We start from the raw sequence: 27,377 nt of genomic DNA on the forward strand, positions 1-27,377 counted from the left end.
ATCACAGTGCTATCACTTGATATCCTTGCATGAGTTATTCTCTGAGCTCTCTGAGCCTTAGTTTCTTCCTCTGTAATGACATACATAGTGGATCAGATTTTTCCAAGAATAGAGATAATATAAAGTGTTGAGTGCATTGGAACTTAAATAATTATGTCCCTGGCAGGATGCTTACTCTAGGCAAATGGACTTTCATGGACATTTATAGAAATCTAGACACAAACATTTTTGCTTTCGTATGCAATGTCGGATTCTATTTTTTAAAAGCACATGATATCCTAACATGTAGTGAGTATTTTAGATGATATCTAAATACTGGGACCATAACAAATAGGCTTCATTTCATACTTGCACTTTCTCTTAAATTGATGTGGCAGTAATTGGCAACTTGTATAGCTAACAATAGATGGAAAGGTAGGAAATAAGTCACTGGTAGTGACTTTGAGTACTTGTGATTTTTTTTGCCTCAATACTGCATAACAATCTTTGTTAGGAGCATAGATAATTCCAGTAATGATACATGATCTGGAAGTACTTTTTGAGAAATCATAAGATTTTATATAAAGGTAAAATAGTTAAAATCAAGGAGTTAATTTTTTGTGGCAAATCATTATTATGATAAATCATTCGTTAATGGAAAATCCGTAGATGCCACTGTGGCAGGTCTTCTTCAGATTGAAACCTCCATAGTCCCCTGAAGGAAGAGGTATGAGGAAATTACAATCCAGAGAGGTTAAAAGCCTTCCCATGGCTAACCATCTAGGAAACAGCAGAGAAAGAATGCAGCCCAGGACTACCTGATTGCAAAGACTATATAGCCTGTCTGCAATATCATGTTGTCTAAAACTTTGAAAGGATAACAACATACGGTGTATTGAAACAAATTAGATGCGGGAAACATTTCATGTCTTAGTGCAAAGTACAGCTCATTCTCTTTCCACTGTCTTCAGTAATGGCTTCCAGGATCAGTCATTTATTTATTTTTATTGATACATATTTTCAGGGTACATGTGATAATTTGATACATAAATATAATCAAGGGTAATTGGGATATTCATCACCTTAAATATTTATCTTTTCTTTAGGAACATTCAAATTATTCTCTTGAAGCTACTTTGAAATGAAATGCACAATAAATTAATGTTAAATTATAGTCACCCTATTTTTTTTTTTTGGTTGGAGTCTTACTCTGTCACCCTGGTTGGCATGTATTGGTGGGATCTCAGCTCACTGCAACCTCTACCTCTTGGGTTCAAGTGATTCTCCTGCCTCAGCCTCCTGAGTAGCTGGGATTACAGGCATCCACTACCATGCCTGGCTAATTTTTGTATTTTTAGTAGAGATGGGGTTTCACCACGCTGGCCAGGCTGGTGTTGAACTCCTGACCTCAAGTGGTCCGCCTGCCTCAGCCGCCCAAAGTGCTGGAATTACAGATGTGAGCTACTGCTCTTGGCCCCTACTGATCTGTGGAACACTGGGTCTTATTACCTTTTTTTTTTTTTTGAGGCAGAGTCTTGCTCTTTCACACAACGTGGAGTACAGTGGCACCATCTTGGCTAAGATCACCGAGTAAGAGAAGGAGCCAAATTTGAACCCAAGAAGTCTGACTCCATAGTATACAGTCTAACACTTCTTCTGCATCCTCTCTCTAAATAAGATAATTAATGTATGTTCTTGATTAGAGTCTCTTTTTTTCATTTTGACACTTTCAAAATTGAGATGTATCTTATGGTTGCTGTGATCATTTGAAGAAGTACTTACTGTTTTGTTCCCTATAAAGCTATTATTAAACTGATGGCATATCTTAAAATTATTGGTGTCCTTGAATAAAGGAACTATGGTAAACCATGTTTTTATTTTAAAAATATAGCTACATAGTTTATAGAAATATCATAGTAAATCACAGCTTTAACATGGTGTATACAAACAATACCAATATATTTATGAAGTGTGAAAAATGTAAATTAAGATTATATTAACAATCTATATGAACACATATTGCTTAGGTAATGATTTAAATGTCAGAAGAGAATAAATTTAATTTTTTTCCTACAAAAAGCATTAATAGCCTTAGAGTAATGTTGAAGGTGGAAGAAACCAAAATTCTAAGTGGGGGGCTGTTAAAATATATATGTATGTGTGTTTATGTGTGTGTCTGTGTGTGTGTATAAATAATTATCTGATTTCTTAGGAAAGCAAAATTTAAAAGTTAAACTTTCCATATACATTTCCTAAAACTGAGAACCATGAATATAACTAAATGACATTAGATTTAGACATGCCTTTTAGTCACTGTAATTTGTATAGTGAGTTGGCAGATCTTACCTTCTGTGACTCAGTTAATCTGTTTTTTATTCATCTGCTTTGTTCATGGGACATTGACTTCTTGCTTATTAAAATTCTTTTCATTTTGTACTGTTTGTGTTATCTGTAGAGAAAATATCATTCAAGATTTCTAACAAGACAAAACAAATCTTTACTAAAGTTACAATTCTGAAAACCAGGGTTTTCACATTCTAGTTGGTTGTCTTCCTGTATTTTTTCCCAACTGGTCTAGCAACTTAAACTCGGTCCATTGGTGGTTTTGTTGTTCAGTTGAATTTGACCTTGTCAAATCATTTACCTGCAGCTGTTATGAGGTGTACATGCAAATACTTGTGATTGCCTGACACTTAGGACTTTGGTGCTGACGGTAAATTTATTTTACTCTCTTGTTACTGTTGAGGGAAGTGAACAGCTTACCACTTCTGCTTGCTCTGACACTCTAAATGTTGACTGTAATGAACAAACACTGCAAATGGTTGACTCATTATATTGTGCTGTGAATTTGTACATAGGTATGAAATCTTTGCAAAAAAATTTTTTTTAAGTTGAGAAGAAGATATAATAATAACTTTTGGAGATTAGGGGAAGTATCATGCCTCTTTCAATCTATTAAAATGCAATTTGGCTGTGGTGTAACAGAACATTTTTAAAAATGAATTTGCCACTTAAGGGCTGCGTGACCTGGAGTAAATCAGATAACCCCTGTGAGTCTGTGTCTCTAAAATGGAATACCAGTATTCTATCGTGGGAACCAATGGTGGGACAGGGAACCAGGTTTTATTTCTTGTTCTTTGTCTGGCCAAGGTCCAAGCAGTGTTCTGTGTTGAGATGACAACCAGTAGGACACTTTGGGGTGAATCTTAGACAAATGGAAAGATGGGTCTTTAATATTAACCACATCTCTTTAGTTGGAGAGGGAGAAGTTAATGCATTAGCAGAGGGAGCATTTGAAAATGGGAAAGGGATCTAATTAAATCAAGAATCTGTCATATCAAAGAAGTAAAAAGAACACATCTATAAATCTGTTTCTAGAAGATTAAATGGTTTGTTTGGCCATAAACAGAATTCTGGGAGAGGTGTCAGAAGAGTACTTAGTGGCAGCAACACTATGTGTCTGTCAGAGATCTTACCAGGTGGATTTCTCTTCTTTTGGATAATGTTTAAGCATTCAAATTTCCCACTGCTCTTGGCACATAGCTCTCTCTTAAAAAAAAAAAAAAAAAAAAAAAAAAGCTGCCTAGACATATTGTAATCTACCTTGAATATCTCAAATGGAGCTAGAGCTTAGAAAATCCCATCTGTATTTGCGTGTTCACTCTGTCGTGATTTATATAATGCTTTACCTTCACAAAGCGCTTTCACATGCATTCTTATTTTACTCTTTTCATAACTGGAATAAAGTCTTTTTTTTCTTTTATAGACTGAAAAGCAGGTTCCGAACTTTTCTATATGCTGCAGCCTCACCGTCCGTGAAGCACAGGCAGTGCCCACCTAGTTATGTAGAGGATGCTCAGTCAGCATGAGCTGCTGCTGTTGTCATTGCTCTCATCATCAGTGCCTGAAATTACAGATCTGAGGGATTCCAGGGTCAGTCTCTCTGAGGAGCTGAAAGAGATCTTCCTGGTTATATTGGTAGAAATTAAGTAAGAAAACTGAGGCTCCACAATTGGATCCTGCTGAAGGTCATCGTGAGGAAGTTGAGTCAGAAGCCCCTTAGTCTGGGCTTCTCAGTCCAGGGTCTCTGAGAGGTTAGCCTCAGGTCGCGGTGAAGGGTGGGACTAAAGCAGAGCTTCTCAAACTGGAGCCTGCATCAGAATCCCTGGAGGGCTTGTTAAAACACATATTCCAGGGCCTCGGGCTTAGAGACTTTGATTCAACAGCTCATGGACAGGGCCCAATCATCTGCATTTTTATCAAGTTTCAGGGTATGCTGTTGCTGCATCCACAGACTGCACTTCGTAGCACTGGACTAGAAGTCCTCAAAAGTTCGGTGACCTTCTTCAGAACATTGCCTAGGTCAGGAGTCTGCCTGGCTGTTTACCACCTCCATGATGAAGTCCAGACCCAAATAGAGGACTCTGACTACAAAAACTTTATTGAATGAATAATTTTGAAACTCCCCCTTGGTGGTTTCTACAGAATAACTAGCTGTTTAAAAAAAGAAAAAAGGGAGGAGAATTTGGAGCATCATCGCCCACGGCAGCTATGCTGGTTATTCTGTCCATCTTGAGTCCTCTTTGCCCTTCCCTGTTCTAGTCTGCACGGTGGAGGCTGCCTTTAAGGACATTCATCGTCAGGACTCTGTTGCCCTCTGGCTTAGGTTTGGGTTCAGTCAGTGGGAGGCCAGGAGGAGCAAGAGGCCATGAGTATCTATTCTTCTTGCTTGCTCTCTTTTTCTCTGTGGTGCTTGCAGTGTCTGTGACCACCTATAATGGCAGCTGCCCCTGGGCAGTCCCTCCTCAATTGTGTCAGCTCTCTGAGTACAGTACAGCTGTGTCTCCCCTTGGCCGCCAGGCCTTGGACTGTTCAAGGCTTGTCATGACTAGTCCCTTTGTGCTGTAGCATCTCCTCGGGCCTCTGAACTTTGCCCACACATCTTTGATAGGCTCTTTTCTAGACGACCCTTGATGGATGGAGGAGCCCAGGTAAGAGCCATGCTAGAAAATGTGACAGTGGGAGGTGTAGCCATGGTGAGAAGAAACCCATGAACAGAATGGACACTGGCAAGGATGATGGCAAGGCAGAGGATGATGGCAAGCCAATCGCTCTTTGGGTGGAGGATAGAGGGAGAGGCAAGGGAAGGCCTGGCCTTGAAAGTGCTGCTGGGCTTTGCCATAGAGGGTCCTGAGGAGTCCCTGGACCTCTGGTTAGAAGCTAGGACTACGTGAATGTGAATCAAGTGCTATTTCTGTGCATAAACCTGGGTGGCTAGGGTTTGGAATTGGAGAAGCTGTTATATGAAGAATTGGCATTCCTTCTCTGCAATTGCCTAGCAATGTTTTTACTGCCCTTGCTTTTTTCCCCCAGACACCCTCAGCATTGTCAGCTTATACACAGGAATTATAAAACCTTTATGTGGGACTTTGATCTTGCTAAATTTTGTCACCGTATATTGAACATGTTCTGAAATGCCTGCCAAAACTACATTCATGGAGTAACAAATGGTTTAATAGAATAATTACACCTTTGGTTCCTTTGCCCATAGGTTACAGCAATGGGCGTGTTGGTGAGATAAAACACATTTTTCATGGTTTGGGGGGTCAACCAGATCATCTTCCACAGTAACCTCACCATGAAACAGGACTACCACACATATTCATACCAATTCTGTGTGTTTATTAGTTCTTTCATATTGAAATGTCATGCTAGGTTGAAACTATTTCAGAGCTTTTATAAATAATATCGGGGTGGTAAAGTTTGGGTACCAACATCTGAATACCTTGTCTTAATAAGTGAAATATGTAAAGACAAAACAAGCCCCCAATCTCAAATTTTCTGTTGTTACAATTCTTTAGGTAGAAGAAGAGTTCTCTATGAGGAAAAATCAACCCTGGAATTTTTTCCCTCTCTTTCTGGGTAATGTGGTTTGGCTGTGTCCCTACCCAGATCTTGTCTTGAATTACCATGTGTTGTAGGAGGAACCTGGTGGGAGGTAACCGAATCATGGGGGCAGATCTTTCCTGTGCTGTTCTTGTGATAGTGAATAAGTCTCATGAGATCTGATGGTTTTAAAAAGAGGAGTTTCCCTGCAGAAGCTCTTTTCCCTTGTCTACCACTATGTGAGACGTGCATTTCACCTTCCTCCATAATTGTGAGGCTTCTCCAGCCACGTGGACTGTAAGTCCATTAAACTTCTTTCTTTTGTAAATTGCCCAGTCCAGGGTAGGTCTTTATCAGCAGCATGAAAACAAACTAATACAGTAAATTGGTACCAGGAGAGTGGGGCACTACTGAAAAGATACCTGAAAATGTGGAAGTGACTTTGGAACTGGGTAACAGGCAGAGGTTAGAACAGTTTGGAAGGCTCAGAAGAAGACAGGAAAATGTGGGAAAGTTTGGAACTTCCTAGAGACTTGTTGAATGGCTTTGTCTAAGATGCTTGTGATATGGATGATAAAGTCCAGGCTGACGTGGTCTCAGATGGAGATGAGGAATGTGTTGGGAACTGGAGCAAAGGTGACTCTTGTTATGTTTTAGCAAAGAGACTGGTGGCATTTTACCCCTGTCCTAGAGATTTGTGGAACTTGGAACTTGAGAGAGATGATTTAAGAGTATCTGGCAGACGAAATTTCTAAGCAGCAAAGCATTCAAGAGGTGACTTGGGTGGTGTTGAAGGCATTCAGTTTTATAAGTGAAGGGGAGCATAAAAGTTTGGAAAATTTGCAGCCTGACAATGTGATAGAAACGAAAATCCCATTTTCTAAGGAGAAATTCAAGCTAGCTGCAGAAATTTGCATAAGTAATGAGGAGCCTAATGTTAATCCCCAAGACAATGGGAAAAATGTCTCCAGGACACAGAAAAAGGTCCAGGGTGTCAGAGACCTTTGCTGCAGTCCCTCCCATCACAGGCCCAGAGGCCTAGGAGGAAACCATGGTTTCATGGGCTGGGCCCAGGGTCCATGTGCTGTTTGCAGCCTAGGGAACTTGGTGCCCTGTGTCCCAGCTGCTTCAGCCATGGCTGAAAGGGGCCAACATAGAGCTCAGGTTTTGGCTTCAGAGGGTGGAAGCTCCAAGCCTTGGCAGCTTCCACGTTGTGTTGAGTCTGTGAGTGCAGAGAAGTCAAGAATTGGGGTTTGGGAGCCTCTGTCTAGATTTCAGAAGATGTATGGAAATGTCTGGATGCCCAGGCAGAGTTTTGCTGCAGGAGCAGGGCCCTCATGGAGAACCTCTGCTAGGGCAGTGTGGGAGGGAAATGTGGGGTGGGACCACCCAAACAGAGTCTCTGCTGGGGCACCACCTAGTGGAGCTGTGAGAAGAAGGCCGCTGTCCTCCAGACCCCAGAATGGCAGATCCACTGACAGCTTACACTGTGCCCCTGGAAAAGCCATAGACATTCAACACAGCCCGTGAAAGTAGCCAGGAGGGGAATATACCCTGCAAGCCACAGGGTTGTGGGAGCCCTATCTTGCATCAGCATGAACTGGATCTGAGACATGGAGTCAAAAGAGATTTTGGAGCTTTAAGATTTGACAGCCCTGCTGGATTTTGGACTTACACGGGGCCTGTAGCCCCTTTGTTTTGGCCAATTTCTCCCATTTGGAATGGCTGTATTTACTCAATGCCTGCACCCCTATTGTATTTAGGAAGTAACTAACTTGCTTTTGATTTTACAGGCTCATAGGCAGAAGGGACTTGCCTTGTCTCAAATGAGATTTTGGACTGTGGACTTTTGAGTTAATACTGAAATGAGCTAAGATTTTGGGGAACTATTGGAAAGGAAGGATTTGTTTTGAAATGTGAGGACATGAGATTTGGGAGGGACCGGGTGGAATGATATGGTTTGGCTGTGTCCCCACCCAAATCTCATCTTGAATTCTCATGTGTTGTGGGAGGTAATTGAATCATAGGGGCAGGTCTTTCCTGTGCTGTTCTCGTGATAGTGAATAAGTCTCATGAGATCTGATGGTTTTAAAAAGGGGAGTTTCCCTGCGCAAGCTCTTTTCTCTTGTCTGCTGCCATGTGAGATGTGCCTTTTACCTTGGGCCATGATTGTGAGGCCTTCCCAGCCACATGGAACAAGTCCATTAAACCAATTTCTTTTGTAAATTGCCCAGTCCTGGGTATGTCTTTATCAGCAGTGTGAAAACGGAGTAATACACTGAGTTTCCTTATATTTTTATGTCAGAAAACATGGATATGTGAGGGAATCAAGGGATGACCTCATGCATCTGAGGCAATCATGATAAGTCACCTCGTGTTACTCAGTGTGGCACGAGTTCAAGTGTATGAATTCTTTGGTTTTGCTCCATTTTCTCTTCTTTCTGGTCACTTCTCCAATAAAGCTGTGTTGCTGGGTACCTAGAGAAGACAAGCAAATGGAAGCCCAGAGGACAGGAGCCCAAACCTTCCAGGAAGGAGGTAGAGCCTTCCTAGTTGAAGGCTTCCAGGAAGTGGCCATGCCTGTGCATCACCTCTTAGTGGGAACAGACCAGAGGGAAGAGGAGAGGGGTTCTAGTACAAATGACCCTGGTAAGAGAATCCAAGCCCTGGTCAGGGAACAAGGAGGAGCTCAGTGTGGAGGAGGGGCTGTGGGGGCTGGGGACCCCCGACACGCAGGAATCCCTTTTCCAGCCTCAGACCCTGGGCCAAGGATGGTTCCCGCCAATCCACTTTGTTTTCACCTCCAGATTAGAGCGAATGTTCTCCCTATCCCTCTAGCTGGGAAAGGAGTTTTTCCTGTTCAGAGACTCAGGTCCACTTCCTGTGCTTACCATCTCCTTCTCTGGTTTGGCCTTCAGAAGTCTCTGATCAGCCTTCTTCCTGGTTTGTGAAGATTCGTCTCCTTCCTTCCCCTTGAATGAGCTATCCATCTTTACTTTGGGTTAGGTTTCCTTTGGCTTTGTGGTTCCTGTTGTCTTGTTCTCCTCTCCTGAGCTTTTTTCCTGCAGGCTTCTCTGGTGGGCTGTTTTCCCAGCCTCTCTTCTCTGAATCAGCTCAGCCGCTTGTTTGTTGTCATTGTTTCCCAGCACAGCACTCCTGTTTCTTCATCCTGGCACCAAACCATCAGTTTGCCGGGCCCCAGCTGAGGGCTCCATTTAGAATAGGAGAGGGTGCTTGATGCCCTTTTCAGGAGTTTGGATGATTGAAGCACACCTCTGCATGTTAAAACCGTCAGAGAAGCCCTCGCCTCACCCAGTCTATGAGGTTTTTTTAGAATATTTAAGTTCTCACATTCCCCACTTAAGGGGAACTGTTGCAAAGGCTTGAGTAACCATCCACCTGGAGTGGAGAGTTACAAAAGTGTTGATTGCTGATTAGCATGACATTTTCAAAACTACCTGCTTTAAATAGTGACCTCTGGCTTGGTCAAAGGATACATACGAGAAGGTATTGCTCAGGTGAGAAGTGAAATTGTGAATGTCAAAACCAGTTTCATTTTGTAATGACTGTAATAAATGTAGAAGCTTCTACTTAAACAATTGTAATAGCTCTGGGAATATAAGGCTAAACACAAGACAAAGGAAAGTGGATTAATGATTTTAATTGTTGCATGTACTGCAGGCAGCACCTGTTCCTCACATCCCAGACTGCCATCTGATGCAGTCACCCTCTTTTGCCTTTCCTGGTATCTTTTCTTCCTTCTAAAATCTGTATCATGCACTTACTCTCTGATGTTTCCATCAGGATAGTCTAGGTTTTGCTGCAATAACAAAACCCCACCAAAATCTTTGTAGTTTTAACACAACAGTTTATTTGTTTCTTACTGAAACATTTTGCATCCGGGTGCTCTCCAGGGGAGCTATCTTCTGTGTGGCAGTGTTACCGGCTGTGAATCTGTACAGGTCTTCAGCAACCTCAATTTTTGCCTCCTCAGAAGAAAGAATTCAACTGAGGGGCATAGGCAGAGTGAGAGACTGAAGCCAGTTTTAGAGCAGGAGTGAAGGTTTATTGAACAGTTGCGTCCTTTTTCCCCTGATTCTCCCTCTGGGGTGGAGCGTCTGCAGTTGCTTGCCAGTACTTGGGAGGAGCCGCATGCACAGTGTGTTTACTGAAGTTGTATGCATGCTCACTTGAGGCGTTCTTCCCTTACCAGTCGAGTGTTCCCATAAGGTCATACACCAGTTAAACTCTATTGTTTTGCCTCTTAGTGTGCATGCTTGAGCCCACTCACCCAGCTCCTGAGATCTTATCTGGAAGCTGCTGATCACCAGCTTCATTTTTTTTCTATGAATTGGTAGGCCGCCTTTCCCTGATGCTGGCTCTGATCAATAATTACTTTAGAGAGACAGTTAACAAACGCCTGACCCTCACCTGATGGTCTTCTGACACTCCTGGTGGTGCGGGGTGCCTTTTCTGCCCTGCTCACGTCTGACTAGCTACTAACTGTAACAGCAGCTCTGCGTGTATGTTTCCCTATCACCTTCTTCCTCCACAATGAATGCAGCATGTGAAGAAATAATGGAGAATTGCACATGGGCTTTTAAATACTCTGGCCAAGGTGACTTTTGCTGATATTTCATTGGTCTCAGTCATTTCCGGGGCCACCAAAGTGTCATCTTCCCAGGAGTCTTGAAGGATAAAAGAAGCACAAATGTTAGGAATGTCTACTTCAGCCATTAGACATTGAGAATACACAGATGACTAAAGGAATTATCCCAGTCCTTAGCTACTCAGAGTCCAGTGGGGAAGGTAAACATGTTGATTGCATTATGATTTAGTTTTATAAAATTTTGCCAATTTCAAAATATGTAGTATAACTACAATGTTAGAACAGAAAATAACAGAAAATACTTTGGGGAGTGCCAGCGGTATAGAATCTACCTTTCTGAGTTTGGAATGAGAGCAAAACTTCAGTGTGGAGGTGATTTAAGAGCTGGGAGTTGTCTACCCACCAGGTTTAGAGCTACATTACCTTGGTAATGTTGGTATCTGACTTATTTTATGTGCTGCATAACAGGTAAACTAATAATTTGGGTTGCAGCTCTAAGAATAGGCTTTACCTGGTCTTTGAGACCTCAAGGAATAAATGAAAGCAATCTGTCAGCAGTAGAATAGATCTGCTAGTTCAAATGAAATGCAGCAGGTAAGTATCCTTCTAATGAAGACTTGCTAAAAATACTTTTACTGAGCAATTATGCTACTGACAGTTCTTTGATCTCAAAGATTAAACTTGCTGCTACAGTATGAAAAGAACAAAGCCAAGTGCAAAATAACAATCAGGGTTAGTTATTAGGCAACAAAGGTTGCATATAGGTACTTTGATTTACCCAGAGATTTCGGACATATTTTACATTAGATGTAAATGTGAGTGGTGTGTTAACATTGCAAACAATGTGCTTTGTAAACAAAAGACAGCCTCTTCCTCAGATCTAAGAGCCATAGTATTGTCGTCTTGCTCTGCTGTACTTCCCACTGGCTTTGCCCATCATGCTGGACATGAAACCACCTTTGTAAAAATTATAACAAAAAATTATGACAGTGAAAGAGATCTTACCTAACCAACTCTGTCTTGTCTTTAACCTCCAGACTTCCCTTGGTCATTCCTGGCCATGGGCGAAGCTAACTTTGGGAGAAATTTAGTTTATAGTTTAAATGATGATAGCTCTTCCCCAAACTAAACTGCCTTTATAAAACTAATAGAAGACCACAAGTGTAGGATTATGAGGGGGTCCTGAATTCTGCTAAGATGTAGGTATAGTTAACTAATTATCAGCCGTTTTGGAGGTCACAAGATTTGCAACTTCCTCAATTACTCCCATAAATAACATTACTATTGTAGAACCTAAGATTGGCCTTTTAAGATGTCTTTTAAAACTTTTGCATTTCTGATGACTTGATGGCCCCACTTGGACCCACAGTGCTTGGCAACTGGTCCTGTTATCCCCAGCCAGAAGCGGAGTCAGCACTAGAGCACCATTTTCCACATCTCTATGATTACGATTGCATCCCCAACCAAACCAGCAGCACCCGTGCCCTAGCCCCTGCCCACCAAACTATCTTGTAAAAGTGTAGCCTTTAAATTTTCAGGGAGGCTGGTTTGAGTGATAATAAAATTCAAGTCTCCCATTTAGCCAGCTCGACAGGTATTATACTCTTTCTGTATTGCAGTTCCCCTGTCTTGACAATTCGGCTCTATCTGGGCAGCAGGCAAGATGAACACGTTGGACAGTGACACCACCTCAAGGCCTGTTCACTTGTTTTCTCAGTCTGAAGCCCTTTCTGCAGATATCCATTCACCTCTCTGCTCAAAGGTTATTTTCTCTGTGAGCCTGTTGTAGGACTCTTTCCTTAGTTCAGCTAAAGATGGGGTCCTTGTCACACAGCCACGAAAACTTAGGCTCACAGACAGTTTGAAAGGTGAAGAGGGCAGGGTTTATTGGGTGAAAATGGAAACAAGGATCCTCTGCAAAGCCAGAGTTCTGCTTGTGCACTTCCCACCTGGCAGACTGAATCCCAGGTTCCACCCAGGAAGAGGAGGGGCTGGGCTCCTCCCTGCTGTAAATGGCATGAACTTCTGTGGCTCCATGCCAGTGCACACTCCTGCCAGTGCACAGGCTGGTTGGAGTTTCTCTGGGGACCCCTTCCCAGCTGGCTGGCTGAAGACCCATTGGCCACTATACTTAAAATTGTAACATCAACCTCCTCTCCATGCTCTATTCCTCTACCACTGTCTTTATTTTGCTTAAGTTCAGTCATCTCCCAGTAAAGTATAGCCTGTTTGTGTACCACCAGAATAAAGGACTCTTCTTCATAATTAAGTAAATTTAATTTTATAAAAAAGCTTCCTACATTGCCCTTATTTGTAGTGTGCCTCACACGAGCATTTTGGAACCACTTCATGTAGTAGATACATGGTTTGGGGCAGAATAAAGGTGAGACTACATGTGGACATGATGTAACAGATGTAAGGTGGCAGTCACTGTCAGTTGACAAAAGCATTTCTTTAGAAAGATTGGTCTCTTTCTAAAGAGTGTGCAGAGTGGAGAAAGGAGAGGTTGAGGCAGGGAAGTCACTTAGGGATTGTTGCCCTGGTGATAGGGCTCGAGGGCCTGATCTAAGATGGAGGCATTGGGAATAAGAAGTCTGGGTGTTGCGAAGGAAGCGATGCTAGGATTCAGTAATTTGCTTTCTGTTTTTACAAAAAACTAAAAATCAACAAGAACACCAAAGAGGTTTCTGGTATTGAGAGGACTAGAAGTCTGTCAGAAACATGACCAGAGATTGTCTTTTCTATACAGAAAGTCTTTTAGATTCCCAAGATTCTTATTTAAGAAATTATGAGTATGGTTGTTTGCATGTTTGTATGAAAAGTTGTTTCTGTTATGTAAGTTACCTTATGTGACAGAGAAGGAAAGGAGTTGCTTTTTAAATGACTAAATGGCAGTATTTGCCTCTAGGACAGTTTTGGAAGTTTCGTGTGTGTGTGTGTGTGTGTGTGTGTGTGTGTGTGTGTGTGTGTGTTTTGTTGTTGTTGTTTTTGTTTTTATTTGTTTCTTGTTTTGGTTCAGGGAAGGAGAACTAGATGGCAGTCTGACCATTCTGTGTGTCCCCCCACCCCACAGTTGATACGGCTTTGTGGCCTCCAGGAAAATGGAAGTAGATGCCCCACCCGCCCCACCTTGTCCTCAGGCTGCATCTGCCCAGTGCCAGGTTTCCACCCTCATTGCCCAGTCAGCATGGTGCCAGTTGTCCTCGAGCCCAGCCTTGGGGTAGGTGTGGGAAGATGAGGTAGAAGATAGCTCTTGTGGGAAGAGAAGGAACTGACAGGATATAAAGGAGACAGTTTGCTTCCTTTATCTACCTCTGCCTGTCCCAGTTCTTAAATTTCTATGTGTGCAAAGTCCAGGGAATTGTGGCTTAAAGATACTCATAGCTGCTTGTCAAAGTAGACTCTGGTAGAAAACTGTGAACTTGTATAGCTGATCACATGAAATCCACTTGCCTCATTGAAACTGAGAAGAATTATGAGCACCACTGTTTCTTGCTTTCATAAATTTTGCAAGTGCTCTTGATTCCCACCATGTAAGGTGAGGATTTGGCTCGTTTATAAACATGCATGCCCCGCCTATCCCCACCCATTGCCCCCTCTCAGGTAATTGACTTGCTGTTGGGACAGGATGCAGTGGAGGCTTTTATGTTCACATAACACTCTTCTGTGTAACTGGATTTGGGACTGAATCAGTCAGGGGTCCTAATTGCAAACAAGAGACCAACTCTGAAATTACTGGAAGGATGTTGCGATGCAGATTGGCTTGCAGAATTATTGGAAGGCTGGAGGGGTAGGCTTCAAATGGAGCAGGAACCAAGAGCATGCTTCAGAGAAGGACAGGAAGAATGTAGAGATAACGAATATAAAAGCTGGATCCAGCTAGCCAGGCTTTCCCTGACCCTCACCTCCTGAATGACTGGGGGCAAGTGACTTAACCTCTCTGTGTTTCCAAAGATAGTTATGAAAAATAAATGCATTAATATTTATAAAAAGTGCTTAGAATAGTGAGTGGAAAATAATAAGCAGTACATCAGTGGTTGGTAAATACATATTGCTAAGTGATCTTATATGTATACATATGTATGTTGGCAGTGCTGCTAAATAAATGCCAGGCTGCTGTTCAGGATGCAGGTGTTCCTTCTATGCCACAATCTCTTCTTTGCTTGCCTTAGCTTTTCCCTTATCAGAAATTGCCAGTCTTTGTTCAAGGACTTTGTTTCAGTTCTTCATGGTTCCCTCAGAAACATTGATTCCGGAACATGATTAACAACAGAGGATATGTAAAGGCCTCATTGTCTACATTTTGGGCTTTAGTTTTACACTGCTGCCCTTAGGAACAGTGTATTCATTTTTTTTTCTGCCACCTTGTGTTTGTGTGTTTTTAATACTATGTTTTTATGATCATTTTTAACACTTCTCTCTTTCCTCCTGTTGTTTTGTTAAATGAGAAAAAGCCAAGATGGAAACTCTTGTAGTAGACAAACCCCTCTGTCAGGTCCACGACTAACCCAAATGTCATGCTCACGTTCAGGTTCAGGCCCATGCTGAGGTCCGTGGGGGGTGGGTGGATGGGCAATAGCTGAAAGAACACGCGGGGCACCGTAAGCAGGTGAAATGTAGTTTTATTCAGCAGCTCTCTCATTAGCAGCTCTCTTAACACTGTCCGCTCTGTCTCGGCCGCTTGAGCCAGCCGCTGCCATGCACAACTGCACAGCCGACTCTCCTTTGCCTTCAGGGTCAGTAGCTTAACTCTTTCTCGGGGCATGAACACGAGCCATGTCAAGCCATGCCATGCCCTGGCTCCCCTCTGTCGGTCTGCAAGACGGACAGCTCTGGTACTCTCTCTTTCTCTGGGTGCCAGCACAAGAGCACCGATACAGCGCCAGCAGGGCAGTTATACCTTTTCCAAACAATAGTGGCTCCAAGACAAATACGAGCTTACACAAACAGGTTATATAACAAGTGGAAGTGTGTGCCTGTGCACCAATCCCACCAAGTCATGCAGGCCTGGATGTGTGCCTCGGCCTATTCCTTGACCAAAGCACATCCATATACCTTACCCTATCCTACCCCTATGAGGGTTTTTAGAGGACCCCCTCTTTTTAAAAATTGCAGCATTAATATTTAGAAATAAAAAAGAATGGGAGATTCCTGTAATAAATACTCTTTTCATTCTTCAAATTTGGCTCACAGAAAGCTATAGCTGTCCATTCTTTTGTTGAAATAATCTTTCCCTTCAGGTAAGATTGTTAAGACTGTTGGTTATTCTGGCAAACCCAGATCAGAGTCTGTTTGTAGGGAAGCTTTATTTAAAAAAATTAATGACTAAGTATATCCCATGCATTGAATATGCTGTTTTGGGTCCCAAGGTTGGTTAATGTTGCCTTCTCTTTCTCTTTCACCTCCTCCCCCTGACCCCCCACTATTTCTAGGTATATAGTCATGCAGTTCAACCTGATTTTAAATATGTAAATACTTAAGTATTTATCTACTGAAGATTTGAAGACTCAAATTAACTTTTGAAAAGTTTTTTTTCAGGACAGTTTAACATGAGAATTATAGAATCACCATAGTGAAATGTTAGCATTTAATATGAATATTTATCTGTATCACATAATGAGCTCAGAATTGATCTCACTTGGTAGGCAGAGTAAGAGGACGATTAAAAGCATTTTATTTTGGCTACGTACCTACACACATATGTTTGTGTGACCTGGGTAACCATATAAAATATACTCCTTAGAGTGGGTTGCAGTAAAAAAAAGTTTGAAAGCCAGTAATTTATGAAAACAGCCACAGGTTCTTCCAATTGTGTGTCAGTGTACCTTGTAGTGGGTTGCTCCCTCAGGCATAAAAGGGTGTGAGAAAGCCAGAGAGAAGGTGGCTAAAGATTTAATGTGCCAGCTGATGGTTAATAGGACTATGATTGTGAGAAGTGTTTGCCATCCAGCTTGAGATACATAGGACTTAGGTGAGGACTATGTGAAAGAAATTGCCTCCCATGAGTCATGGAATTAATTTATAACTGGAACGCTTTCAAAAAAGTTTCCTGTGTCAAATCTTGTCCATAATAAGAAATGGGAACTAGTTGTTGAAAAACCTCTTGTTAGCGTGGAATCTTTACTACAGAAATGTGGGTGAGAGTGGAGGGAGAAAGTGCTTTTCACGGAAAGAGGAACATCCTGTTCTCTGTAGGTGGAACGCTCCTCATTTTACCTTTGTATTTAGGGCTTTATTCATATGATGACTTTTTTTTACTGCATTTAAGTACATATATAAAAAGAAAACATGGGGATACAATTGTGCTAATTAATTCCTGGAGCTTCATTTGCTCATGATTACCTTTCTAACGTTGCCATTGAAAACCTGGCTGAAATGAAGAACATTTGACAGGGCATTAAATCTCCCCAGGGCACGGAGGCGCAGCAATTTACAGGCAAAGTTCAAGTGCCCTGGCAGAGAACCTGCAACCAGGAAGCTTTAGTTTTGTGTTTAATTTAGCTTTGGAGATTATCATTTGCAAGTAAATTTGTAATTTCAGAATCTGTCAAATATAGTTAAAATTTTTTTTTGCTTTTAATTGTCATAAAATACACATAAGATAAAATTTTTCATCATAACCATTTTTCACTGTACAGGTAAGTAGTGTTAAGTACATTCATGTTGTGCAACCAATCTCCAGAATCATGTGGTTTTCAAGCTGGAAGGATATAATGCTTTTACCCTAGAATTTTAACAATATTTTAATGTTCTAAGTTTTTCCATTACTTTCAACAAGTTTCCTCTAAGTCGTGATTCTTAGATTATGTAATAGAAATAGAAGGAAATCCCTGGTTACCTGCCTACTGCTGTCCCTGTTCTGAATGTACTCCTTCTTTCTTGAATGTTCTTGGTCAACTCGGTACCTCCTGTAACTTTTTCTTTTTTTTTTTTTTTTTGAGATGGAGTCTCGCTCTGTCACCCAGGCTGGAGTGCAGTGGTGCAATCTCCAGTCACTGCAAGGTCCGCCACTCAGGTTCATGCCATTCTCCTGCCTCAGCATCCCACGTAGCTGAGACTACAGGTGCCCGCCACCACACCCAGCTAATTTTTTGTATTTTTTAGTAGAGACAGGATTTCACCAAGTTAGGATGGTCTCGATCTCCTGACCTTGTGATCTGCCTACCTCGGCCTCCCAAAGTGCTGGAATTACAGGCGTGAGCCACCGTGCCCGGCCCACCTCCTGTAACTTTTTAAAGGGGTGTTGACCTTTTATTTCAAGGACACACACAATGTCGACTTAAGAGGGTATAGAAAGATCAAGCTTCTGTAAGCCTTCCACCTTGGAGAGGGGCCTATCTTAGAAAAAAGAAATAGGATTCAATCATTCCATTTTATGTTCCATCTACGGGTTTTAAAATAGTTTCAGTCCAGCTTAGGAACTGCTTTAAAAACAACAATGTTGGTAATTTAATCTTACCCTCAATGGAAGATCTGTGTGTGTGGAAAAGTAGTTAATTGAATCTGTATTTCAGGGTTCTTTAAAACCCCTTTTCCTCCCACAGGTTGCTATCTGTGTCGCAGTCTGCATGCTGAAGCCTGAGTACTGACATTCTCTGGTGTCAAACTGGAGAGTTGGCACTTGGGACTCAGGAGGGAATGTGGTGGACAGTGTAGGGCTGTGGGACAGGATCCTTGCTTATGGAGCTCTAATGAAGCTAGCGTCCTGTATATGAGGATCATGATTTTAATTTAAAAATTGATTTGCAGTTTACGTACCCCAGAGTGAGTAGCTAATGCAATACCTGTACTCTGGGTCAGAGAGGAAGTTTGGATTTTACTAAAAACGACATTGACCATGTGCCTTCAGATCATATATTAAATGTATAATGTAGCTGTTGTCTTATAACTCATTGCATATGTCACACTCCTGTTTCTGAAGCTGATATAGAATCTGGTTGTGTATAGACATAATTAAATCTAAAAATGGGGAACCCCTGATTTACTGATATTTGACTTTGCAGTATTTACTTTTTGAATTGTTTTCTTCAGATGTTGTTAAATTTGATTATTCAGATGTTAATAGCAAGAGAAAGTGGTCCTAAGCACTTTAGCAAATGGGCCACAAGACTCTCCGAACAATGATGTTCTTAGAACAGGAACTTGGGCAGAGCCTTGTTTGTATCCTTTACCTACAAAGGGTCATTTAGAAATGGAAGGGCTGCTTCATCTCTTCTTGCTTTGCTGTTTGAAATTTCCCCACCATAGGTTATCACTGTCTTATGTCTGCGCTTATACTTGCAGAGGGCTCCTTCCCTTACCTCCATGGTCTCCTCTGTGCTCACATCTCTTCAGGATAGGCAGAAAGCCAAATGGACTTCACTAGGCAGAAAGGGAGCATTAGTGCCAGCATCCTTCCCAGCAGAACCCAGCCTTGTCTTCTCAGCTCCTGACCTAGAGGTTTAGCTCACTTTCCCCCATCCATAACTACACTTACATGAGAACTAACTTACCTGTGGATTTCTTTCGGTCTGTAGACTTGTTCTTAATCCTTTATGTATCGAGTCACCATTTTTATCTGTGAACTTTGTCTTTCCTTTACAGGGTTGGAGGTGACAGGGCTGTGAGAGTGGAAATGTTATCTTGTTTAATAGCTTTTTTATATATTGTTTTTATAGCTGTCTTGTAGACAGACTTGGGGGAGCCAGGACACAGCTCTGTTTGCTTGTGCCCAGAGGGAAAGAGTTAAGTTGCTGACCCTGAAGAGAGAGCCGGCCGTACAGCTGTGTGTGGGAGTGGCGGGAACAGGTAGCAGAGACAGAGACAGTCTAGGACAGCTGCCGAATAAAACTGTCCTTTACCTGCCTATGGCCCCCCGAGTGTTCTTTCAGCTGTCTGCCACTCATCCACCCACTCTCTTCGGACCTCAGCATGGGCTGGATCCTGACTCTGGACCTGACAATCTCCAACATCAAAAATGTGGAAGTTTGGGAAGAGGGAGAAACAACAATCTAGCTATGACACAGAACCCATTCTGTTAGCATTTAGGTGTATTCCATTCTGTTTGTTTTTTAGGTATTGTTGATCTTATACTGTCTCTTTACTTTTACTTATTTTTATTTTTCTCTTTTCACCAAAATATTTCTATGTGTTAAGGCTCTTTAAAACATCTGAAATGGCTGCGTAATGTTTCATCATGTATCTGGACTAAGCTGTGGGAAGGGAGGAGGAACCAGAGTGAGGGGAATCCTTTTAGGTAGTAAACATATCCTAGCAACAGGTGCCTTCCTCTGTAATTCATACATATTTTCTTGACTGATTCCCTAGTTATCTACTTTTGGAGTGGAGGACACTTTATTAAGTCTTTCGTCTAGAAACAGATTATCAATCAGCATAAACATACTTTTAAAAGGTGCCTCTTTGAAAAAATTAGGGTTGTGATTTACTCTAGCTTAGCTGAATAAAAGAGAAGAAATTAAGTTTGTTACCTAATTTCATGCAGCTAGAAAGCAGAAAGAGTGCAGTTGTTGGTGTTTAAAATGAAGTTTGATTAAAATTAAAAATTGAGAGTGTTCTAAAAATAGAACCCCTTATAAAGAACCTCTTATGGTAATTATGCTTAAACAGGAGAGGTAAACACAAATAACTTTAATTTGCTTGGAGCTTACCTAGCAGAATACATGTAAATTGGAGCCTGAATATGACTTTCGCCCTACATACTGAAAAAAGTTAGAGAGGAGGCAAAATACATCCAGTAAGTTTGAGGCAATCAGGTTGCTTCAGTCCGAAGATCAGGCCTCTTTGCCCTGTTGTTTGTCTTGGCTGTACAACGTCCTGCTTTTGGGGCCAGGGCTTGTATCTGCTTGATCTCCCCTGCCAAGAAAGTAAGAGGCAACATCACATCTGACAAGTCATTGGTGGGAGACCAGTAGAGAAGATTGTGGGTGCAGTGTTTTGGAATTGTCAAGTGGAGGTATTACACATTGGGATAGCTTTTTAATTTACTGTTTTCTGTTAACACCAGTATATGAGCTTTGAGTTGGTAACATGTTTAGATAAATAAATGTATGTATGTATGTATGTATGTATGTAGGTAGGTATAGTATACGTTTAGTGTCAATTACAGGATTTCCACTTGTCACTGTCTAGGTAAAATATAAAAATTGACTGTACTTAGGGTTCTAAACAGTGGTGATGGCAGGTTGTTACACTGACAGAAGCCCATAGAAATTCTGTACCTATTTGGGAAAGGACTGTGGTCCCAAGAAGCTAATAACAGTTGAATAGTTCCAGTTTAGCTCTTCCAGACTCCGAGGTGTGGGAAATGACCCTCATGGGTCAAGCAGTGAATGAAATAGCCCATGTCCAAAAGAGGCTTGATGGGAAATGCCTAGGAATGTTTCCAGGAGGAGGATTTTCTTTCTCACACATCCTATTTTCCCTTCCAACCAGGAGGAACCTTGGGTAAGAGGATTCTCTCTTGGTATGCAGAGAATTCTATTAGGGTCCCACTGGCCTTGCTTTGTGACAGGCACTCTGCCACGTCCTAGGGATGTGGGTGAAAAATATACAATCCTTTCCCTTGAGAAGCTTACAGTCTAGTAGGGGAGACCCACATTCATGCACATAGTAATACTAAAACTTCCAAATTTCCTGAGTGCTCAACAATAACAATAGCTAACATTCACCAAGCACTTGTTATATAGCAGGTGCTGTTCTAAGCTCTTCATATAATTTTACATTAGTGGTTGATCCTTTGGGAACTTGTTCTCAAATGGGAACTCCAATTCTAATTGGAGACTCTGAGGCTTGGCCCCAGACTTACTGAACCAAAATCCAGGGAGCCCAGCAATCTTTTAAATAAGCTCTCCAAGTGTCTCTGATAAGTCTGATGCATGCTGAAGTTTGGGAATCACAATTTTAAGTCATATATTTTTTACAACAACCTTAAAAGTAGATTTTATTTCACTCATTTAAAGAGGTAGAAACAGAGGGACAAAGAAGTTAAATAACTTGTCCAAGGACACAACTTTTAAGTGGTACTGATGAGCTTTGAATCCAAGCAAGGTGAACCCAGAGTTCCACTCTTACCAGTGATGCAAGGCTGCCTCCCAGGAGGAGAGGATGCAGTGCACAGAGGAAAGAACTGGAAACTCTGGAAGGTGAAGAGCATTAAGGAAGGTGTTAAAAGGGCTAGATTTTTTTCCTTTATAAACATTTAATGATAATTAACTATACAGAATGCATCATGTTGGACACGGTGGACATTTATAAGTATGAGCACAATATCGATCCTATCTTTAAGATTCATGTAATGAATCAGGGGAAATTCACATGTCAATAGGAATCTGGAATCCAAAATGCTTTAGAAGCACATAAATTCTAACAGGAGATTTGAGCATATGAATGCATTTTTACAATCTATATGAAAATTTAAACATATGAGGAGAAAGGCATTCTAGGCAGAGACAGTATTATGTGCAAGATTCAGATATTTGAAACAACACTTTATACTCATGGATTTACTAGTACTTTTGTATATTTGGCCTTTAGCATCAGTTTTCTGGAGTCAAGCATTGTCTAGATTATTTATAGATTGAAAATTCCCAATTTAAAAGGAGTTAGTGAAACTAATTGCTCCTTTTTCATTTGCTTTTTTAGCCACTTTATTGAGGTATGATTGACATACAAAAAGCTGTACATGTGTAATGTATACAACTTGAGTTTGGAAATAAACTTGGCCACAAACCTATCCATTACTTGCAAAAGTTTCCTCTCATCCTCTTTAATATATATATATTTTTTTGTGGTAAGAACACTTAATATAAGATCTCTGTCAGCAGACTTTTTAAGTATACAATACAGTGTTGTTAACCATAGGTGCTTTGCTGTATAGTGTATCACTGGGATTTACTCATCTTATATAATTAGAGCTTTGTACCCTTTATTAGTACTTCTACTCTTTGTTTTAATCTTAGGTCAAAACAGCTTTTAGCTACCATTTCTTGCTTTTATGTAACCCAAGTAGAGATGGACTTGTGCCTTAAATAGTTTGGGAGGAAACAGTCGTAAATTGCAGTGGGAGATAATTTTGATTCAAAATTAAGAGTTCTTGCTAATAACTGATTAAGCACTAGAATATATTGCCTGGGAGATTATACAGCTCTTCCTGTGCTTTAAAGTTTGATAATCCAGACCAGGATTGGCCAACCTTTTCTTTTTTTTTTTTTTTTTTTGAGACGGAGTCTCGCTCTGCCGCCCAGGCTGGAGTGCAGTGGCCAGATCTCGGCTCACTGCAAGCTCCACATCCCGGGTTCACGCCATTCTCCTGCCTCAGCCTCCCGAGTATCTGGGACTACAGGCGCCCGCCACCTCGCCCGGCTAGTTTTTTGTATTTTTTAGTAGAGACGGGGTTTCACCGTGTCAGCCAGGATGGTCTCGATCTGCTGACCTCATGATCCGCCCGTCTCGGCCTCCCAAAGTGCTGGGATTACAGGCTTGAGGCACCGCGCCCGGCCCAACCTTTTCTATAAAGGTCCAGATAGTGAATACTTTTGGCTTGGCTGGCCGCTATGTAACTCTGCTGTTGTAGCAGTAAAGCAGCCAGAGTTGATATGTAAACACACAGTGTTCCAATAAAACTTTATTTATGAAACAGGTGGCAACAGGGTTTGGTCTGTGGACTCTTAATCTCCATCTCTCCATCTCACATAGTTTAGAGAAAGGCCTGGTGACCCCTGGAGGTCCATTCTGCTGCTACATTTCTGAAGCTCTTTGTATATCCTAGTTGAGTAATTGAAAAATAAAAAGTGGAACAAGTATCCTGAATTCTTCCTTTCATCAGAAGACTCTACACTATCACCTTTATTGTTCTGCAGCTTTCAAAAATCTGTGTACAAATTGAAAAGACACATTTAAGACAGTAGTTTATATCCAGATGCCAAAGAAGGGAAGAAAGTTGGCTACTACAAGATTTATTTCTTTCACTCATTTCTGACTTGTGAGTAATGTGGGAACTGAACAGAGAACATTTTTCCTGTTGACGACCCCACACAAACAATTTCCGTGTTTTTCACTACAAAGGAATAATTGGTATTCAAGTGAATCATTAAGTTTTCAAACAAGCTCATAAGTCATTCAGTATGTAAAATTTAGCCAGGTGCGGTGACTCACATAATCCCAGTACTTTGGAAGCCTGTGGTGTGAGGATTGCTTGATCTCAGGAGTTTGAGACTAGCCTGGGCAACATAGCGAGACCTCGTCTCTACTAAAAATAAAAAATTAGCCAGGCATGGTGGTGAGCATCTGTAGTCCCAGCTACTTGGGGGTCTGAGGTGGAAGGATTACTTGAGTCTGGGAAATAAAGGCTGTAGTGAGCCATGATTGTGCCACTGCACACCAGCCTGGGAGACAGAGCAAGACCCTGTCTTAAAAAAATTACATATAATATATAAATTTTATGTATTATATATAAATTATATTTACTGTATATAATTTATAGATAATATATAAATTATATATTATCTATATTATCTAAATTATATAAATTATATATAAATTATATATTATCTATATCTATAAATATGTACATTTAAAAATATATAATTATATATATATAATTTATAGAGTCATATATACTCCCTCTCTGTATACTCAGCTAGCTCTGTATGCACACTGTGCACACTCTGCACTTTCTATGCATGACCACTTAAGGCAGGGATGGAAATGAGGGAAAGGATAGGTGGCGATTGGAGTGGGGCAGTGGTGGTGATGAGTTTCATAGCCTTTGAGGTGGTAATATCATGCTTTACCACTTGGCAGGTTATCAGACAGTGTGATGTTGGAAAGAAATCACTATTGGCTGGTCAGAGGTCAGCTCCTGCTCCACACTGATGGTGCTAGATCTGTAGAAGGCATGACTCCCTGTAGTAGGTTAGGTTGGTTGAAAAGAGATGGCGTATACGTGCAAATGGGGCCAGGAGGCACTATATTTCAGTGGCAGATATAGAAAGTGCTAGAATGTTTGGGGGAAGAGATTAATCATGGGAGGCTCAGGGCTTTGTTGGGCTTCATGCAGCATTTGTGTGGATTGACTGTAGGGCAGAATGTAGAAATGTAGAAAAGTGCACAGAGCAGAGATCATGGCAAGGGCTCAGGCATGAAGGGAGAATGCATGTGGTTTGTCTCATCAAAAGGAGACAACCTGCTTGGCTGAAGCAGGGTGTCTGTAGAGAAGTGCAGCAGGAACTTTGTAGACAGGTAAGGAAGGTGTGGACCACTAGGTTAAAGACTTGGAACTCTGTGAGCACTCAGGGAGAGTAAACTTACAAATATATATTTGTTGTATTAAAAATAAGGTGACATGTAAGGAGGCGTTTTCTGGAGATTAATTTGTGTGAAGATGCCAGAGACCTCAATGGGCAGGAAAGCCATGAGGGTCATTCTGTTGTGCAGCCCAAGGAAGTTATGGAGGGGCGGTGCAGCTTTCAGCAAAGAAATAAATGCTATATTTTGAGATAATATTTGAATAATTTTTGAGACCACATTTGTGGGGAGGAGGGAGGTCATTATTCTTTTGTAAAGAACCTTTTTATTTTGAAATAATTTTAGACTTAAAAGTTGCAAAACTAGTACAAAGGGAGTTCACTTATAAGCATCACTCAGCTTCTCTAAATGTTAACATTTCTACATAACCACAGCACAGTCGTCAGAACCAGCACTGATCCACACGATTAACTAAAATATAGACCTCATTCACATTTGCCATGTGTCCTGCTAAGGTCCTTATTCTAGTTCAGGATCACATAATACTTTTAATTGTCTGGCTCCTTTGGTCTCCTCCCATCTGGGATAGCTCCTTAGTTTTTATTGGTCCCTGTTAACCTTGACAATTTTAGCAAAGTACAGGCCAGTTGCTTTGAAGAATGTCCCTCGATTTGAGGTTGTCTGATATTTCATCATTATATTCAGGTGTGCATTTTGACAACAATACCATAAAAGTGCCTTTCTCTGTTCATCATATCAGGAGGCAGATGATCTCAACATGTCTCATGATAGGCGATAATTTTTATCATTTGTTTAAAGTGGTGTGAGCTAAACTCCACTGTAAAGTTATTTTTTCCTCTGTACTTACTAGGTATTTTGGTGGGAGATACTTTGATAATTATGCAAATGTCCCATATCTCATCATATTTTTGTCCACTAATGTTAGCATCTATGGATGATTTTTGCCTGCAACATTTATTACTATGGCGTTTGCCTAATGGTGGTTTTCTGTTTTCTTCTTTTTACTGCATTTAGTAATTAAAATAATCCCATGAGGAAGGGCTGTCCTTTCTTCCTGATCCTCATTTATTTATTTATTCAATTGCTTGTATTAGTATGGACTCATGGTTATTCATCTTATGAATTATAATTCAATAATTTTATTATTTGCTGTTCAAATCATCCCAGATTTGGCCAGTGGGAGCTTCTTCATGTTGGTTACTGTAGGAAGGGTCCATCTTGGAGTCCAGGTATGACTGGATGAGTTCTTGTTAATAAAACTAGGAAATTCAGTGACAAGTGGAGATAAGTAAGCTCGCTGATTAAACCATGTTTCCTAAATCTTTAGTTACTTAATTCTCAAATTTTAAAGCTTTCTCTGTGATTGCATTAACCAGGGAGGCCCATCTTGGTAGGCGAACCTATTATTTTGTTTGTAAACACAGCCCAAAAGAAATTTTCCCAAGAACTAAATAAAATCAAATTGATGAAGCTTTGGGGTTTGTTTCTGTTGTATGTGTTGTGTATATTTTCCCAGAAGCTGTTGGCTCTTGCTGGTTTGTCTCTATAGCAGTGAAAGGTTTGTGAAATGTTTATAAGTACTCCTTGAACCCACTTTCATTTTCTACTTAGCTTTTAAGTAGGGCAACATGTTTCTACTAGAATAGAGCGCTTTAATAATGGGAAGTCAAAATTAAGTTTAATGCCATGGATGCCATTTAAAGGGTAGACTCTTTCTGAAGGTATGTAGGTACTATGCTACTGTGCAGACATGAAGATACTGTAGCTTAAGGCTATGGCTAGGATGGGTTGTATGGAAAACACATACCACATGAACAGGTGCAGGACGGGATTTGCTGAAACAGTGGCTTTTTTCCTACACAAGCCACTTGGAGGTTCAGTCATGGATCCCTGTGCTATTGGTAAACGACAGTACCTCTTCTTCATTCAGTAATATGTGTGCAGGAGGTGATGTCTGAGCAGTGCTCCAAGCCCCATAGCTGAAGTGGATGAGGAAAGTTTCAATTTGCCATTCCCAATCACTTATTTTTACAGTTCCCCTGACACCTGGCTGCACCTTAGAACCACCTGGGAAATTTGGGGAAAGACTGCCCAGGTCTCCTCGTAGAGATTCTAATTCAGTATGTTTGGGGTGCGTCCTTAATACCTGTTTTATTTGTTTTTCTGCAGCTTCCCAGGTGGTTCTATTTACATCCAGAGTTGAGAACCACTGGGTCTAGCAGATACTATTTGTGACTTCTTACTGCAGTTAGATGCACTTATTTGTCACATTACTCTTAAATTATCACATCCTATGTTAAGAGACATGTATGGGGCAATAACTGCAGTTAGGTTGCAAACTTGGACAGATTTCTTAACTTCTTTAAGTCTAGTTTTGTCATCTGCAAAATAGGATTAATTATAGTACCTACCTCATAGTTTTGCAAGTATTAAGTAATGTGATGCATGCAAAATGTTTAGTATAGGCTGGGTGTGGTAGCTCGTGCCTGTAATCCCAGTACCTTGGGAGGCTGAGGCAGGCAGATTGCTTGAGCCCAGGAGTTTGAGACCAGCTTGTGCAATAGGGTGAAATCCTGTCTCTACAAAAAAATACAAAAATCAGCTGGATGTGGTGGTGGTGCGTGCCTGTAGTCCCAGC

The 27,377-nt window shown here is 41.1% G+C and overlaps 1 protein-coding gene across 1 annotated transcript in view; it reads left to right on the forward strand.

Moving 5' to 3' along the window:
- RAPGEF5 (Rap guanine nucleotide exchange factor 5) overlaps nt 1-27,377 on the forward strand; it is a 243,076-nt gene that overhangs the window by 6,212 nt on the left and 209,487 nt on the right.

This window comes from Macaca mulatta, chromosome 3 (genome assembly GCF_049350105.2).
Source record: "Macaca mulatta isolate MMU2019108-1 chromosome 3, T2T-MMU8v2.0, whole genome shotgun sequence".
NCBI classification, from domain to species: domain Eukaryota; kingdom Metazoa; phylum Chordata; class Mammalia; order Primates; family Cercopithecidae; genus Macaca; species Macaca mulatta.